At 47.5% G+C, this 16,757-nt stretch overlaps 2 non-coding genes across 2 annotated transcripts; both read right to left on the bottom strand.

The window, feature by feature from the left end:
* Positions 1–4,088: 4,088 nt before the first annotated feature.
* Positions 4,089–4,207, bottom strand: LOC137501329 (5S ribosomal RNA). The gene has a single exon (XR_011018479.1). It is a non-coding gene; the product is annotated as a 5S ribosomal RNA (ribosomal RNA).
* An 11,814-nt stretch (positions 4,208–16,021) lies between these two features.
* Positions 16,022–16,140, bottom strand: LOC137501328 (5S ribosomal RNA). Its single transcript, XR_011018478.1, has one exon. It is a non-coding gene; the product is annotated as a 5S ribosomal RNA (ribosomal RNA).
* Positions 16,141–16,757: the final 617 nt, after the last annotated feature.

The raw sequence follows: 16,757 nt of genomic DNA, 5'->3' as shown, positions 1-16,757 counted from the left end.
AGTGGCTAGCTGTCGGGTGGGCTGCGCGGCGATAAGTTGGGGACGTGCTTCCTAGCTCCTTTCTCGTGCACCCTGCGTCCCGTGGGGGCGGCGGAAGGTTCAGTTCAAGGTAGGAAGGGATAGCCAAAGGATTAATGCTGCTCCTCAAATGAAAGAAGTGCTGCCCGCCTTGTTCAGGGCGTCCTGGCGCAGGTGTGTTCCATGGACAGCATTTCCTCAGCTCCCTCTCCATGCCGACATTTAGGGGCAGCCGCCGTCGTCGCGACGCCCCCGGGAGCGACCACCGCTTACCTGAAGGAAGTCCCATCCTTCCTCTAGCTGCCAAGGCAGAGAACTGTTCGTGGACTCTAGCCACTTTCGAATGAGAGCAAGGGACGTTCGGCCTTCAGGTGGATTTCTGCAGTAGCAAGGAGACCCACCGTAATCTGCCTCTAATAGCATTGCATAAAAGGGCATAAAGAAGGAAACATATAAATTAGGGACTAGTTTCCACGACTTGTCAGATTCCAGGTCTCTTGCTAGCTCTTTAAGTTCATTTTAGTCGCAGTATTTAGGGCCATAGGCACTTGCCTCACGGTCAGGTACCCTCTCTCACTTCCTGCTGTTTTAAGGCCCTTGTAAGGGAAGAGAAGAGAAGCCTAGTTAAAGAGGAATCCTAGAACGTCTAGGTGTATTTCAGGGCGTACCTAAAGGCCCAGACCGGAAGACAGCCGGTTAAGTCTCACGAAAGACTTTGTCCCTGACCTGTAGGAGGGAAGCACAGCCTGGTAGAAACGTCCCGCCTACCCCGGGCAACAAAGCCAGGACCGAATATCTCTAGGCCTATTCACAATCGAAAAGAAGCCCATATATAGTATATCTACACCAGGCGGTATTACTAATTGTTCCAATATTACAGCCGATCGCGTCCTCCCTCAAGTTGGACAGCTTGAGGTAGACAGAAGCTTCCGAGGGAGCTGCCTACAGAGAACAACTTCAGAAAAAATTGGATGAGAACAAGAGATACAATGATAGGACCCATCTTAAGACACCCAGGACTTATTCAGTTGGTTTTAGAACGATGTGTAGGCGGTAAGAACTGTAGGGGTAGACCAAGGTACGGACATGACAAGCACATGTAGGATGCAATAGTTACATAGAAACGAAAAGGTTGGCACAGGATAGGGTGGCGTGGAGGGCTGCATCAAACCAGTCTACGGACTGGTGACTCAAACAACAAACAACAACAGTAGGCTAAGGCTATTAAAAAAAAAACAACTACCGCTACTACTATGTCGACGACGACGACTTTTACCTAACTTTCGTAACCGACCTTTGGTTTCAAAGCTGCCATTAAGTGAGAGTATGCCTCCTTAAAATAACCTACTGGCTGCGCCGAGAATCGATCACACTATTAGCAGCATAGAACGAAGACGATCGCGTGAACTGACATCAAATAATAGTATTAAAGTTTGAGGTTACGTCGAATGTAATTACAAAAAGGCTACGCAATTACTTCTTTGACTTACAAGTACAGCGGCATACCTAACCTCAAAAAAGAATAAGGTCAGTAAAGTGCGAAACCGCGAGAATGCTATGTCCCTTTCGACGTGTAAGGAACTTTTTCTTTCTCTCTTTCTTTCTTTCTTTCTTTCTTTCTTTCTTTCTTTCTTTCTTTCTTTCTTTCTTTCTTTCTCCTGGTCCGAACGACGCCGGGAATTGCAGGAATACGTGTTGGGTTAACACGTTGGACGTTCAATTCTTACTTGCAGATGGAAATCAGGAAGGAAGGAAGGAAGGAAGGAAGGAAGGAAGGAAGGATCTAACAGAGGGTAGATGCACGGTTAACACAACTTCTCTCGCCATGTGGATTCGGTGTGATTATACGGCTGGATGCCCTTCCTGACTACAACCTTCCTTCCTTCCTTCCTTCCTTCCTTCCTTCCTTCCTTCCTTCCTTCCTTCCTTCCTTCCTTCCTTCCTTCCTTCTTCTTCTTCTTCTTCTACTACTACTACTACTACTACTACTACTACTACTACTACTATTACTCAAGTTTGTGCTGTAAAAGAATACCCTGTGAAGAAAACAGGAGGTTTAAGAGTCCTCTTCCCTCAAATATCAATTGAAGTACCGTAATGAGGGATACCGAGTCATTTACATTCATGGGAGGATATGCGTAAAGGGACCTGATGATTTTTAGGCCAGCTGCGCTAGGGTTACTCTTCGTATGACTAGACCAGACCAGTACCGGTACGGTACCTCAAGATTTTTATTTTTTCTTAATTAGTTTAGGTGATCCAAGCCTAACCTGCAGTATATTGCACCCGAAATATCTAGCATCTACCCTGTAATGAGAAGATGCAGGCCTCCTTCCCAGTTTTCAAGACTGGTGATGATAAAAGTGTGCGTAATTTAGCTTGAAGTTAGCAGATCCACGATCAGTTTATGCCCCTTTTCTCGGTTCGCTGCAATCATGTCTTAGTACAGGGTCTCCATTCTAGGCCTATCAATTCCTGCGAACTCGTGAAAGCAATCAGGTAATGAAGATGATGATTGTAGTTATTAACATTAAGAAGAGAAGTTGAGGTGTTTGTCTTCAGCAGAAAAGAGGATATAGGACCCGGGTAGCAGTGAAAGGGCGACCGTGTTAGACGCAGGATACCTAACCTCCCTATTCTTTGAATTCTAACCGGTAGTACTAAGGTAAGGAGGAAAAAGTAGGACGTACAGGTACGCAGTGTTCAGGTGCTGGGCAAATGGACGTATTATTGCCGAAGTACGAAAAATCCCTACCGGCCTAACAGGAAGTAGTAGTGGTAGGTAGTGAAAAATGTTATTTACTTTACGCCCCACTAACTACTATTTACCGTTTCCGGAGACGCCGCTGAGGCGAAATTTTGTCCCGCAGGAGTTCTTCTATTTTACGTGCCCGTAAATCTACAGGCATGAGGCCGACGTATTTGGCCATTCAAATACCAAGGGAGTGAACCGGAATCGAACTCGCCAAGTTGAGCTCAGAATGGCCTATTTAAATCCAGGACGGTAACGGTAATGATATGGGGAGTTGAGGTTAGTTCTATGGAATTCATCACTTGCCGAAAGGTCGGTCAGCCGACGTGCAGGCTACTGAAATCGAGCACTTTCCTCACGTCACCTAACCTAAAACGTCACGACACTTTCAACTAACACTTGTCGTTGAAAACGTTACTTTCTCAGTCTTATTAGGAAACCGTCTCATCTTAGGTAGAAATGCAAAGTCCTGGGAGTCAATGCTACGATTTGTCGGAACACGCGCACAAGGGTCACTCTCCTGCACTAGTACATCATCGTTCGTAAGCAAGCTTATGAGAGACGCCCAGTTACCTGCAGAAAATAGCGCACAACAGACTTGCAACTTATTACCGAACGTCGTCGTTATATCAACGGGTCAGCGATAGTATCTTATCTTACCTGAAAGAACATAAAATGAAATCATTTTTCGCCTCTTTGAAGGGCTGCTACATGCGGCGTGCGGTTGCTAGGACACGGCTTTCATTGTTATCACGACAGTGTCGATGACGTTGTTTGGAAACCATCTTCCTCGCGATTTTCTTGGCGGGCAGGGAGATTCGAACCCACGTTCCGCCCTGGCACTGATTACCCTTCTTACCTGTAATCTTACGCGAAATAGGACGTAGTAGAATGAAGAGTTAAGAATCCGTGAGGGGCCGCCTACAGACAGGGCACACTATGCTGCACTAACCTAAAAGAAAAATAACAGCACACACACACACACACACACACACACACACACACACACACACACACTCTCTCTCTCTCTCTCTCTCTCTCTCTCTCTCTCTCTCTCTCTCTCTCTCGCATCATCATCATCATCATCATCATCATCATCATCATCATCATCATCATCATCATCAGGTCAGGTTAGGCGGGCACCTCGGAGGAAGTTAAGTATCTACAATAAACTTGAATCATGTTGGAAAGTTAAGAACATCTGGTTAGTTTCACATGTAACAAAAATCGATCAATTTCGACATTTGTGCAGCCGTAAGGCTAAAGTTGATGATAAAGGGTTATTTAGAGATCAGAATAGTAGGTAAAAAGGGAATTGAGCCAACGGCACGTGGTGTTCCCAAGCGGTCACCCATCCAAGTACTGACCACGCCCAATGTTGCTTAACTGCGGTGATCGGACGAGAACCGGTGTATTCAACATGGTATGGCCGTTGGCGAGAAAGGAAGTCTTCATTGATGCATGTGTACAGAAGGCAACGGTTATTTATTCTTTGGAGGTGGGCGGGCGCGTTGTCGAGACGAGACTTTGCTCGGAGATCGCGATGGAGGAGCGTACGAGGGCGGTACTGAGCGCGCGCGGCGGGGCGCGGCGGAACCTAACCCGAGTAGTTTTAACCTCACTTCGTCGTAACCTAACCCCAACTCGACCCAGGGCCTACATTCAATCCCAACCAATCTCCTCAAGAAAGAAAAGAAAGAAAGACCCAGGGCCCCGTGGTAGTGGTAGTAGTAGTAGTAGTAGTAGTAGTAGTAGTTGTTGTTGTTCTTGACGGCGGTGCGATTGTCGTTTCAAGCGGCAAAAGGACTGAATAATCCGTCCGGCTATGATGGTGTTAACGACGACGATTATTATTATTATTATTATTATTATTATTATTATTATTATTATTATTATTATTATTATTATTATTATGAGGTTTTCTAATTTCTTTTGACCTTAAAGTAACAATGCTAACCACTTTGATGTGATGTCCCCCTTTTAACTTGCCTTTGGTTTGCTTAAGGGTAAGAGGCTAACACAACTGCTCTTTTTTTTAAAGGTGTGGTGGCCCTGAAAAGGGCCGTTTCTTAAGAAGGGTGGTTATTCCCTGTAGCTCCTTACTTGGAGCTGGTGTATTTGGTGACTGCCTTGGTGCCCTCGCTGACGGCGTGCTTGGCCAGCTCTCCGGGCAGCAAGAGACGGACGGCAGTCTGGATCTCCCGACTAGTGATGGTGGAGCGCTTGTTGTAGTGGGCCAGACGGGAAGCCTCCGCGGCGATACGCTCGAAGATGTCGTTGACGAAGCTGTTCATGATGCTCATCGCCTTGCTGGAGATGCCAGTATCAGGGTGTACCTGTTTAAGTACTTTGTAGATGTAGATGGCGTAGCTCTCCTTCCTCTTGCGCTTCTTCTTCTTATCTCCCTTGGAGATGTTCTTCTGGGCCTTGCCGGCTTTCTTGGCGGCCTTTCCGCTAGTCTTAGGAGGCATGGTTGTCTCGTGTAGCTACTGAGAATCCAAACGAATGGCTGGGGGCACCCGGTTTCAGCGTGTATTTGAAAGAAAACGCCTGTGTCGTACTAGCCAATGGGGGCGAACTAGCTGCAGCCTCATTGGCTGGCTCGCTGCCTCGCGTAACCTGCCAGAGTACAAAACTGGTGGTCACAAGGCTGCAAAATACCATTTGGTGCGAAGCAGACTAGCAGAGCATCATGTCAGGACGAGGCAAGGGAGGAAAAGTTAAGGGCAAGTCCAAAAGCCGTTCCAGCCGTGCAGGCCTGCAGTTTCCTGTCGGGCGTATCCACCGTCTCCTCCGCAAGGGAAACTATGCAGAGCGAGTGGGTGCTGGTGCTCCCGTGTACCTGGCTGCGGTCATGGAGTACCTGGCTGCTGAAGTTCTTGAGTTGGCAGGCAATGCAGCCCGTGACAACAAGAAGACGAGGATCATCCCCCGTCACTTGCAGTTGGCCATACGTAATGATGAGGAGTTAAACAAACTCCTGTCTGGTGTGACCATTGCCCAGGGAGGTGTGCTGCCCAATATTCAGGCAGTGCTCCTGCCCAAGAAGACCGAGAAGAAGGCTTAATTGCCTTAGCCTTGGTTTCCCAGGCAAAAATTTAAAAAACGGCCCTTTTCAGGGCCACCAGCTGGTTAAGGAAAGAGTTGCTTGTCAGGCTTTATTGCTCAGTAGTAAAGGAGGTGTCAAAAGAGAAAGAGCAGTACAGTACAGTACAGTACATACAGGTCTCTAATAATAATAATAATAATAATAATAATAATAATAATAATAATAATAGTGAAACCAAGAACAACAACAGCAAAGAGAAGAATTGTGTTTAGTGTCCCTTCAGTAGCAACAGATGCTGGAATTTAGTGTTTAGGACAGAAAATAGCCTAGCCAACTTAATGATATATTACACAGTTCATTAATTGAAGGAAGGAAGGAAGGAAGGAAGGAAGGAAGGAAGGAAGGAAGGAAGGAAGGAAGGAAGGAAGGAAGGTTGCATAAGAAGTACTTTTAATATCATACCAGTTTACGGTATAACCTTCAAAACTGGAGTAGGTTATCAGAGTAGAATGAACCAGAGGAATAGGCACGTTTTAGCATTTATTTATTTATTTATTTATTTATTTATTTATTTAGAAAGAAGCCAAGTGATTAGTTTCTGAATGAAAGAAAGAAAGAAAGAAAGAAAGAAAGAAAGAAAGAAAGAAAGAAAGAGGATCAGATACAGATATCTAGTGTCCATTAAAAATAAACTTCAGACTAGACTTCATTACTAACGTTGAGGGCATATTTTCTTCTCTGCAGGGCTCGAGGAGAAGTGTACTGTACAGTACAGTACAGTACAGTACCTCCTAGGAAGAAGTGCTGCACAAGCAATGCTAGAGGAGTACTGGACACGGGACACAAAGCTCTTTTGAGAGGTAAGTGGTGGCCCTGAAAAGGGCCGTTTTTTTTAAACACTGCATGCCCCCTGCCGGGAGCACGCTCGGAAGAGATCTAACCGCCGAAACCGTAAAGGGTACGTCCCTGTCTCTTGAGGGCGTACACTACGTCCATGGCGGTCACGGTCTTCCTCTTGGCGTGCTCGGTGTATGTTACGGCATCCCGGATGACGTTCTCCAGGAAAACCTTGAGCACGCCACGAGTCTCCTCGTAGATTAGGCCCGAGATACGCTTGACCCCACCTCTGCGGGCGAGACGTCTGATGGCAGGCTTGGTGATGCCCTGGATGTTGTCTCGGAGCACCTTCCTGTGACGCTTGGCGCCTCCTTTGCCGAGTCCCTTTCCTCCCTTGCCTCGTCCGGTCATGGTAGATCAGTACAACAGCGAGTTCAGAGCTCGAATGTGCCAGGCCCTGAGCCTGAGCCTCGCATTGCGACTGCTGCCGCTTGAAGAGCGGCAGCTGTGGTTCTATTGGAATTCCCGACCGATTGGGTCCTTATATTCCATTTTAATATGAGGCTCGTAGAGCGTGCAACTCATGGTAGTGTTTGGTATTAGGATAATTTATATTAAATTAAATTGCTACAGTAATTCTTTCCTGGAGTTCAGGAGTGTTCTATGGTATATTTACAGTGTCTAACCTAACATTAATCTAAGCCTACGAATTAAATTTAGCCTAATAATTAACATTAATTGTCAGTGTGTATATGTGACATGGTATCTATATACATGTATGTTCCTTGAAGTGGTTCGTATTCGGCCCTTTTCGGATTCGATCGCCGTAGTTTACTGACGAGCAAACATATGGCGATAGACGACTGCTTCCAGGGTCATTCCTTTGGGCGGGTATATTATGTCTAGTAACATGTTCGATATTCTGTCTGCAATACCGCTGGAGTGGATGTGGTTCATTAGTATTGTGTGCCTTTCCTCCGGCGGTACTTGTGATAGCATTTCTAGCGCCTCCTCTCGGGTTGGGGGCATTGTTCGTGTCTGGTAGGCGTAGTCTGCCTGCTTCTTCTTGCTTTGCATTTGCTTCTCCGGCTGAGACTTTTCCTCCTCTTCTGGTTGAGGTAGTGGGGGGAACTCTGTCGGTCTCAGCTGGAACGTCTGTGCGGTGGATGTGCCGGGAGCCTCTTTCTCCTTCTTCTTCCTGAGGGTCTGCCCTTCCTTGGCTCGGATTATTACGGGACAGCCACCGTAGTTAGCAGTGTGGTTGCCCTTACAGTTGACACAGGTAAACTGTTTACTGTCAGTGAGGGTACATTCTGCAGTGCTATGTGCCCCCGGGCACTTGACACAACGCGGCAAAAGGTTACAGCTTTTGTGCGTGTGCCCTGTGCGCTGGCAGCGTTTGCACTGTGGCGGTCCTGCGGGTTTTTTCGGTCTTTCGACTTTTATAATCAAATCCATCAGTGTATACTCGTTGAATATCTGTCTGGATTTTTCGGAGTATTGGAGTGTTACGGCGAACAGTGGGATGGGCTTTCTCTCTCTAGTTACCTCTTCCTCTGTGCCGTTCTCTGTACGTCTTCTTATATTATAGGTTTTGCTCAGCTGTACTGTCTGACAGACTGGGTATCCTTTTTCTGTCAGCTCGCTAGTTATGTCTTCCGGTTTCGTGTCAAGTGGCAAGTTTCTGATGATTGCCTGAATTTTGCCGCTCGGTTCGGCTGGGTGGGTGTAGAATGCCACCCCTTGGTCCTTTAGTGCCTTCACTAACGCGTGGTAGTCTTCCATAGTAGTCAGCAGGTATTTGACTACGTTATTTCGGACTACCCGCGCAGTGAATTGCCCGTTAATACACGATTTGATGAAGTCTCTTCGGCCTGAGTAAGGCATGGCGTCCTCTTTGATGATGATGGGAGGAGGTTTTCGCCTTGCTGTTCTACTGGTTGTGTCCATGTTTATTTCTTCAGGTATTTTCTCTAGCTGTTCGTACCTGTTATTTACGGGTACTGGTTTTGGAGCAGTTTTTTCCTTCGGCTGGGCAGTTTTTCTGTTCGGTGGTGTTATGAATCCATCAGCGTCCGTAGTGGTATGTACTCTTTTGGTTTGAAGTGCAGATTCCTCGGTGATGACTGGTGACGTGTCGGCCAAGGTCCTTTTCTTCATGGTAGAGGGCGTTCCTGCTTCACCCTGGGTCGAGGTGGTGGGGCCTTGTGTCTCTGTTCTCGGCTTCGGTACCTCTTCTGATACCGGGGTCTGCTGTTGTCTTTCGGCCGTAGGTGCAGGTGTACTTGATTTCTTCTTCTTCTTCTTCTTCTCGTGAATGAGGTTGACTAGGTTGTGCGAGGGTTCATCCCCTAGGTAAACCTCGCATCCTTCGTCTACAGACTCGTAGTCGTCCTCGTCTTCATACTGGGGGGAGTCCGTGGTCAGCGTTGCAGGTTTTAGCCTGGGGTGTGGCGGCGCCATTTCGAAGTATGGTCTCAATGACTCGGCTATCTGGTTGATACGCGAGCCTAGTGCTTCATCTACTGTCGGCAGGGCAGATTTCAATCTGGGGTCCCTCGGAGGCTGATTGTAGTACTGATTGCGTACCTCGAGTTTACGGGCTAGGTGTGAGCCTGGTGTTGGTGGATTTCCGACATAACTAGGACGGCCCGAGGCTACTCGATCCACCCCAGACCGGCCAGGTTTGCCGGAAGTGTTGTTCTGGTGAGTGCGGCCTGACATGGCTTAGCAGTGTAGGTGAGTGGTGTGCACCAGGTTGTGTAATCCTACCTAGATTGCACGCTCTACGAGCTATCGATATGACCAAGGGCACGGGGCCGGTCTGATAGCAGGGGAGGGCAGGTCAAACACCCGTAGGCGGACCTCGGACAAGGCAAGAGAGTGTGCCTGCTCAGAGCCGTTGCTTCAGGCAACAGTTTTTTGAGGGGTGTCTCCCCGGCAAGAAGCAAGCGGACACTGCGACAGAACACCGCGGGACCGACAATTTGCTCTTTTTGGATGTAGGGTAGGCAAGCCCGCCCTACAGCTCCGTTGACTGCTGCGACTCGGCGGAGAAGGCACTAGGCGGCCTTGTCCTCGCTGCTTGCTCGCTGCTGGTTGCTGCTGGCTGCGCTCCAATCAGAGCGTACCTCTTCTTCTCTTCTCTGAGCTCCTTCTTCTCCGCTCGCTCGCTCGTCTGTGTCTGTTGTGCCAGGCCCCGCTTTTGCCTGTGCTTTTGTTGAACGAGCCTGGCCCCGGTGACGTCGGCAACTGGCTAGCGAATGGCAGCGCTGCAGCAGCACAGGGAGGGGGAAGCGAAGGAATAAAACAAGGCGAGCGGGAGCGAGCTCCTGTTATTCTCCCTGCAGCGTGTCGACAGTGAGTACCGTACGTCATGGCCCGGACGAAGCAGACTGCACGTAAATCCACCGGAGGCAAGGCCCCCCGCAAGCAGCTGGCAACCAAGGCTGCCCGTAAGAGCGCGCCTGCCACGGGTGGAGTGAAGAAGCCTCATCGGTACAGGCCCGGTACCGTGGCCCTCCGTGAGATCAGGCGCTACCAGAAGAGCACCGAGCTGCTCATCCGCAAGCTGCCTTTCCAGCGGCTCGTGAGAGAAATAGCTCAGGACTTCAAGACCGACCTGCGCTTCCAGAGCTCGGCCGTCATGGCCTTGCAGGAGGCCAGCGAAGCCTACCTGGTGGGTCTTTTCGAAGACACCAACTTGTGTGCCATCCATGCCAAGCGTGTCACCATCATGCCAAAGGACATCCAGCTCGCCCGCCGCATCCGAGGGGAGCGTGCCTAAGTCCAGAGCTAGCTTAACGCTGGACCTTTCACCAAACGGCCCTTTTCAGGGCCACCAAAATATCCCAGAAAGAGCAGTCGTAGTCTCTGAGCTAGCACGGGCAGTGAATTAAAATATTCTTTAAAAGGAAATAAATAATAATAATATAAATCTTGATGATGATGATGGTGGTGGTGGTGGTTGTTGTTGTTTCCAGGGGATGATGTGAACCTTCCAAGTGCAAGCGCAGTAGACACAAAACTTAATAATAATAATAATAATAATAATAATAATAACAACAACGACAAAGTATATACATCTGGATGGCGGTGGGTTTTTTTATTTTATTTTTTATTCCACAGGACGATGCGAAGAGTCCTAGAGCAATCATAGTAAAGAAAATACTGAATAATAAAGGCGATGTTGATAATAATAATAATAATAATAATAATAACAAAGTATATAAATCTTGATGGTGGTTGTTGTGCCAAGGGGATTAAGGAAAACTCCAAGTGCAATAACAGTAAAGAAAATACTAAATAATAATAATAATAATAATAATAATAATAATAATAATAATAATAATAATAATAATAATAATAATAATAATAAGAGAGTAGTGGGGCACTTGTGCACACTTGCCTCTTTATGAGACAGAGGTAGGAGAGAGGCCAGGGTTCACATTCAAAGACTTCATAGGCTCTTTTAGAAAGAAGGTGATGGCCCTGATAAGGGCCGTTTTTGCAACCTCCGCTCTCGTGAGAGCAAGAGGTGCACGGGTAGTGTAAGAACCTCGAGGGTTCTCACTTCCTTTTTGCAGGTGCCTTTTTAGGCGAGGCCTTGGGCTTAGCGGCCTTTTTAGGCTTAGGTGCCTTAGGTTTCTTAGTGGGCACCTTGGCGGCCTTCTTAGCCTTGGAAGGAGCCTTCTGCTTTGGTTTGGGAGCAGGAGCTGCCTTCTTCTTCTCAGCAGGCTTTTTGGAAATGGCTTTCTTGGCTGCAGCCTTGGCTCCCCCAGCCTTCTTCGCCTTGGGGATGCGCTTCTCCTTGGGGGCGGCGGACCGCTTGACAGGGGCTGCGCTGGCTTTCTCCGGCTTGGCAGCTGAGGCGAGTTTGAAGGAACCTGAAGCTCCCTTCCCCTTGGTCTGGACCAGCTCTCCGGAAGCCACAGCAGATTTCAGGTACTTCTTGATGAATGGGGCCAGCTTCTCAGAGTCCACCTTGTAGTTGGCAGAGATGTACTTCTTGATAGCTTGGAGAGAAGATCCACCTCGCTCCTTGAGGCTCTTGATGGCACTGCCCACCATCTCGGAGGTTTTCGGATGTGCAGGCTTGGTGCGAGGTTTCTTGGATGCGGAAGCCTTGTTCTTCTTGGGCGACGCCTGGGCCGGAGCCGAGGCGGGTGCGGATGCTGCCGATGCTGTTGCAGTGTCAGCCATGGTCACGGTGCGAATGTGTTAAATTTTCCCGAATGGCGGAGTGTATCAGGCTACTCGGACCGCGCAGGAAACAGCAGTGGCTAGCTGTCGGGTGGGCTGCGCGGCGATAAGTTGGGGACGTGCTTCCTAGCTCCTTTCTCGTGCACCCTGCGTCCCGTGGGGGCGGCGGAAGGTTCAGTTCAAGGTAGGAAGGGATAGCCAAAGGATTAATGCTGCTCCTCAAATGAAAGAAGTGCTGCCCGCCTTGTTCAGGGCGTCCTGGCGCAGGTGTGTTCCATGGACAGCATTTCCTCAGCTCCCTCTCCATGCCGACATTTAGGGGCAGCCGCCGTCGTCGCGACGCCCCCGGGAGCGACCACCGCTTACCTGAAGGAAGTCCCATCCTTCCTCTAGCTGCCAAGGCAGAGAACTGTTCGTGGACTCTAGCCACTTTCGAATGAGAGCAAGGGACGTTCGGCCTTCAGGTGGATTTCTGCAGTAGCAAGGAGACCCACCGTAATCTGCCTCTAATAGCATTGCATAAAAGGGCATAAAGAAGGAAACATATAAATTAGGGACTAGTTTCCACGACTTGTCAGATTCCAGGTCTCTTGCTAGCTCTTTAAGTTCATTTTAGTCGCAGTATTTAGGGCCATAGGCACTTGCCTCACGGTCAGGTACCCTCTCTCACTTCCTGCTGTTTTAAGGCCCTTGTAAGGGAAGAGAAGAGAAGCCTAGTTAAAGAGGAATCCTAGAACGTCTAGGTGTATTTCAGGGCGTACCTAAAGGCCCAGACCGGAAGACAGCCGGTTAAGTCTCACGAAAGACTTTGTCCCTGACCTGTAGGAGGGAAGCACAGCCTGGTAGAAACGTCCCGCCTACCCCGGGCAACAAAGCCAGGACCGAATATCTCTAGGCCTATTCACAATCGAAAAGAAGCCCATATATAGTATATCTACACCAGGCGGTATTACTAATTGTTCCAATATTACAGCCGATCGCGTCCTCCCTCAAGTTGGACAGCTTGAGGTAGACAGAAGCTTCCGAGGGAGCTGCCTACAGAGAACAACTTCAGAAAAAATTGGATGAGAACAAGAGATACAATGATAGGACCCATCTTAAGACACCCAGGACTTATTCAGTTGGTTTTAGAACGATGTGTAGGCGGTAAGAACTGTAGGGGTAGACCAAGGTACGGACATGACAAGCACATGTAGGATGCAATAGTTACATAGAAACGAAAAGGTTGGCACAGGATAGGGTGGCGTGGAGGGCTGCATCAAACCAGTCTACGGACTGGTGACTCAAACAACAAACAACAACAGTAGGCTAAGGCTATTAAAAAAAAAACAACTACCGCTACTACTATGTCGACGACGACGACTTTTACCTAACTTTCGTAACCGACCTTTGGTTTCAAAGCTGCCATTAAGTGAGAGTATGCCTCCTTAAAATAACCTACTGGCTGCGCCGAGAATCGATCACACTATTAGCAGCATAGAACGAAGACGATCGCGTGAACTGACATCAAATAATAGTATTAAAGTTTGAGGTTACGTCGAATGTAATTACAAAAAGGCTACGCAATTACTTCTTTGACTTACAAGTACAGCGGCATACCTAACCTCAAAAAAGAATAAGGTCAGTAAAGTGCGAAACCGCGAGAATGCTATGTCCCTTTCGACGTGTAAGGAACTTTTTCTTTCTCTCTTTCTTTCTTTCTTTCTTTCTTTCTTTCTTTCTTTCTTTCTTTCTTTCTTTCTTTCTTTCTCCTGGTCCGAACGACGCCGGGAATTGCAGGAATACGTGTTGGGTTAACACGTTGGACGTTCAATTCTTACTTGCAGATGGAAATCAGGAAGGAAGGAAGGAAGGAAGGAAGGAAGGAAGGAAGGATCTAACAGAGGGTAGATGCACGGTTAACACAACTTCTCTCGCCATGTGGATTCGGTGTGATTATACGGCTGGATGCCCTTCCTGACTACAACCTTCCTTCCTTCCTTCCTTCCTTCCTTCCTTCCTTCCTTCCTTCCTTCCTTCCTTCCTTCCTTCCTTCCTTCCTTCCTTCTTCTTCTTCTTCTTCTACTACTACTACTACTACTACTACTACTACTACTACTACTATTACTCAAGTTTGTGCTGTAAAAGAATACCCTGTGAAGAAAACAGGAGGTTTAAGAGTCCTCTTCCCTCAAATATCAATTGAAGTACCGTAATGAGGGATACCGAGTCATTTACATTCATGGGAGGATATGCGTAAAGGGACCTGATGATTTTTAGGCCAGCTGCGCTAGGGTTACTCTTCGTATGACTAGACCAGACCAGTACCGGTACGGTACCTCAAGATTTTTATTTTTTCTTAATTAGTTTAGGTGATCCAAGCCTAACCTGCAGTATATTGCACCCGAAATATCTAGCATCTACCCTGTAATGAGAAGATGCAGGCCTCCTTCCCAGTTTTCAAGACTGGTGATGATAAAAGTGTGCGTAATTTAGCTTGAAGTTAGCAGATCCACGATCAGTTTATGCCCCTTTTCTCGGTTCGCTGCAATCATGTCTTAGTACAGGGTCTCCATTCTAGGCCTATCAATTCCTGCGAACTCGTGAAAGCAATCAGGTAATGAAGATGATGATTGTAGTTATTAACATTAAGAAGAGAAGTTGAGGTGTTTGTCTTCAGCAGAAAAGAGGATATAGGACCCGGGTAGCAGTGAAAGGGCGACCGTGTTAGACGCAGGATACCTAACCTCCCTATTCTTTGAATTCTAACCGGTAGTACTAAGGTAAGGAGGAAAAAGTAGGACGTACAGGTACGCAGTGTTCAGGTGCTGGGCAAATGGACGTATTATTGCCGAAGTACGAAAAATCCCTACCGGCCTAACAGGAAGTAGTAGTGGTAGGTAGTGAAAAATGTTATTTACTTTACGCCCCACTAACTACTATTTACCGTTTCCGGAGACGCCGCTGAGGCGAAATTTTGTCCCGCAGGAGTTCTTCTATTTTACGTGCCCGTAAATCTACAGGCATGAGGCCGACGTATTTGGCCATTCAAATACCAAGGGAGTGAACCGGAATCGAACTCGCCAAGTTGAGCTCAGAATGGCCTATTTAAATCCAGGACGGTAACGGTAATGATATGGGGAGTTGAGGTTAGTTCTATGGAATTCATCACTTGCCGAAAGGTCGGTCAGCCGACGTGCAGGCTACTGAAATCGAGCACTTTCCTCACGTCACCTAACCTAAAACGTCACGACACTTTCAACTAACACTTGTCGTTGAAAACGTTACTTTCTCAGTCTTATTAGGAAACCGTCTCATCTTAGGTAGAAATGCAAAGTCCTGGGAGTCAATGCTACGATTTGTCGGAACACGCGCACAAGGGTCACTCTCCTGCACTAGTACATCATCGTTCGTAAGCAAGCTTATGAGAGACGCCCAGTTACCTGCAGAAAATAGCGCACAACAGACTTGCAACTTATTACCGAACGTCGTCGTTATATCAACGGGTCAGCGATAGTATCTTATCTTACCTGAAAGAACATAAAATGAAATCATTTTTCGCCTCTTTGAAGGGCTGCTACATGCGGCGTGCGGTTGCTAGGACACGGCTTTCATTGTTATCACGACAGTGTCGATGACGTTGTTTGGAAACCATCTTCCTCGCGATTTTCTTGGCGGGCAGGGAGATTCGAACCCACGTTCCGCCCTGGCACTGATTACCCTTCTTACCTGTAATCTTACGCGAAATAGGACGTAGTAGAATGAAGAGTTAAGAATCCGTGAGGGGCCGCCTACAGACAGGGCACACTATGCTGCACTAACCTAAAAGAAAAATAACAGCACACACACACACACACACACACACACACACACACACACTCTCTCTCTCTCTCTCTCTCTCTCTCTCTCTCTCTCTCTCTCTCTCTCTCTCTCGCATCATCATCATCATCATCATCATCATCATCATCATCATCATCATCATCATCATCAGGTCAGGTTAGGCGGGCACCTCGGAGGAAGTTAAGTATCTACAATAAACTTGAATCATGTTGGAAAGTTAAGAACATCTGGTTAGTTTCACATGTAACAAAAATCGATCAATTTCGACATTTGTGCAGCCGTAAGGCTAAAGTTGATGATAAAGGGTTATTTAGAGATCAGAATAGTAGGTAAAAAGGGAATTGAGCCAACGGCACGTGGTGTTCCCAAGCGGTCACCCATCCAAGTACTGACCACGCCCAATGTTGCTTAACTGCGGTGATCGGACGAGAACCGGTGTATTCAACATGGTATGGCCGTTGGCGAGAAAGGAAGTCTTCATTGATGCATGTGTACAGAAGGCAACGGTTATTTATTCTTTGGAGGTGGGCGGGCGCGTTGTCGAGACGAGACTTTGCTCGGAGATCGCGATGGAGGAGCGTACGAGGGCGGTACTGAGCGCGCGCGGCGGGGCGCGGCGGAACCTAACCCGAGTAGTTTTAACCTCACTTCGTCGTAACCTAACCCCAACTCGACCCAGGGCCTACATTCAATCCCAACCAATCTCCTCAAGAAAGAAAAGAAAGAAAGACCCAGGGCCCCGTGGTAGTGGTAGTAGTAGTAGTAGTAGTAGTAGTAGTAGTTGTTGTTGTTCTTGACGGCGGTGCGATTGTCGTTTCAAGCGGCAAAAGGACTGAATAATCCGTCCGGCTATGATGGTGTTAACGACGACGATTATTATTATTATTATTATTATTATTATTATTATTATTATTATTATTATTATTATTATTATTATGAGGTTTTCTAATTTCTTTTGACCTTAAAGTAACAATGCTAACCACTTTGATGTGATGTCCCCCTTTTAACTTGCCTTTGGTTTGCTTAAGGGTAAGAGGCTAACACAACTGCTCTTTTTTTTAAAGGTGTGGTGGCCCTGAA

This window comes from Anabrus simplex, chromosome 6 (genome assembly GCF_040414725.1).
Source record: "Anabrus simplex isolate iqAnaSimp1 chromosome 6, ASM4041472v1, whole genome shotgun sequence".
Classification (NCBI taxonomy): Eukaryota; Metazoa; Arthropoda; class Insecta; order Orthoptera; family Tettigoniidae; genus Anabrus; species Anabrus simplex.
The sequence above is the reverse complement of the archived record's forward strand: the minus strand, read 5'-3'. Positions and strand labels throughout refer to the sequence as shown.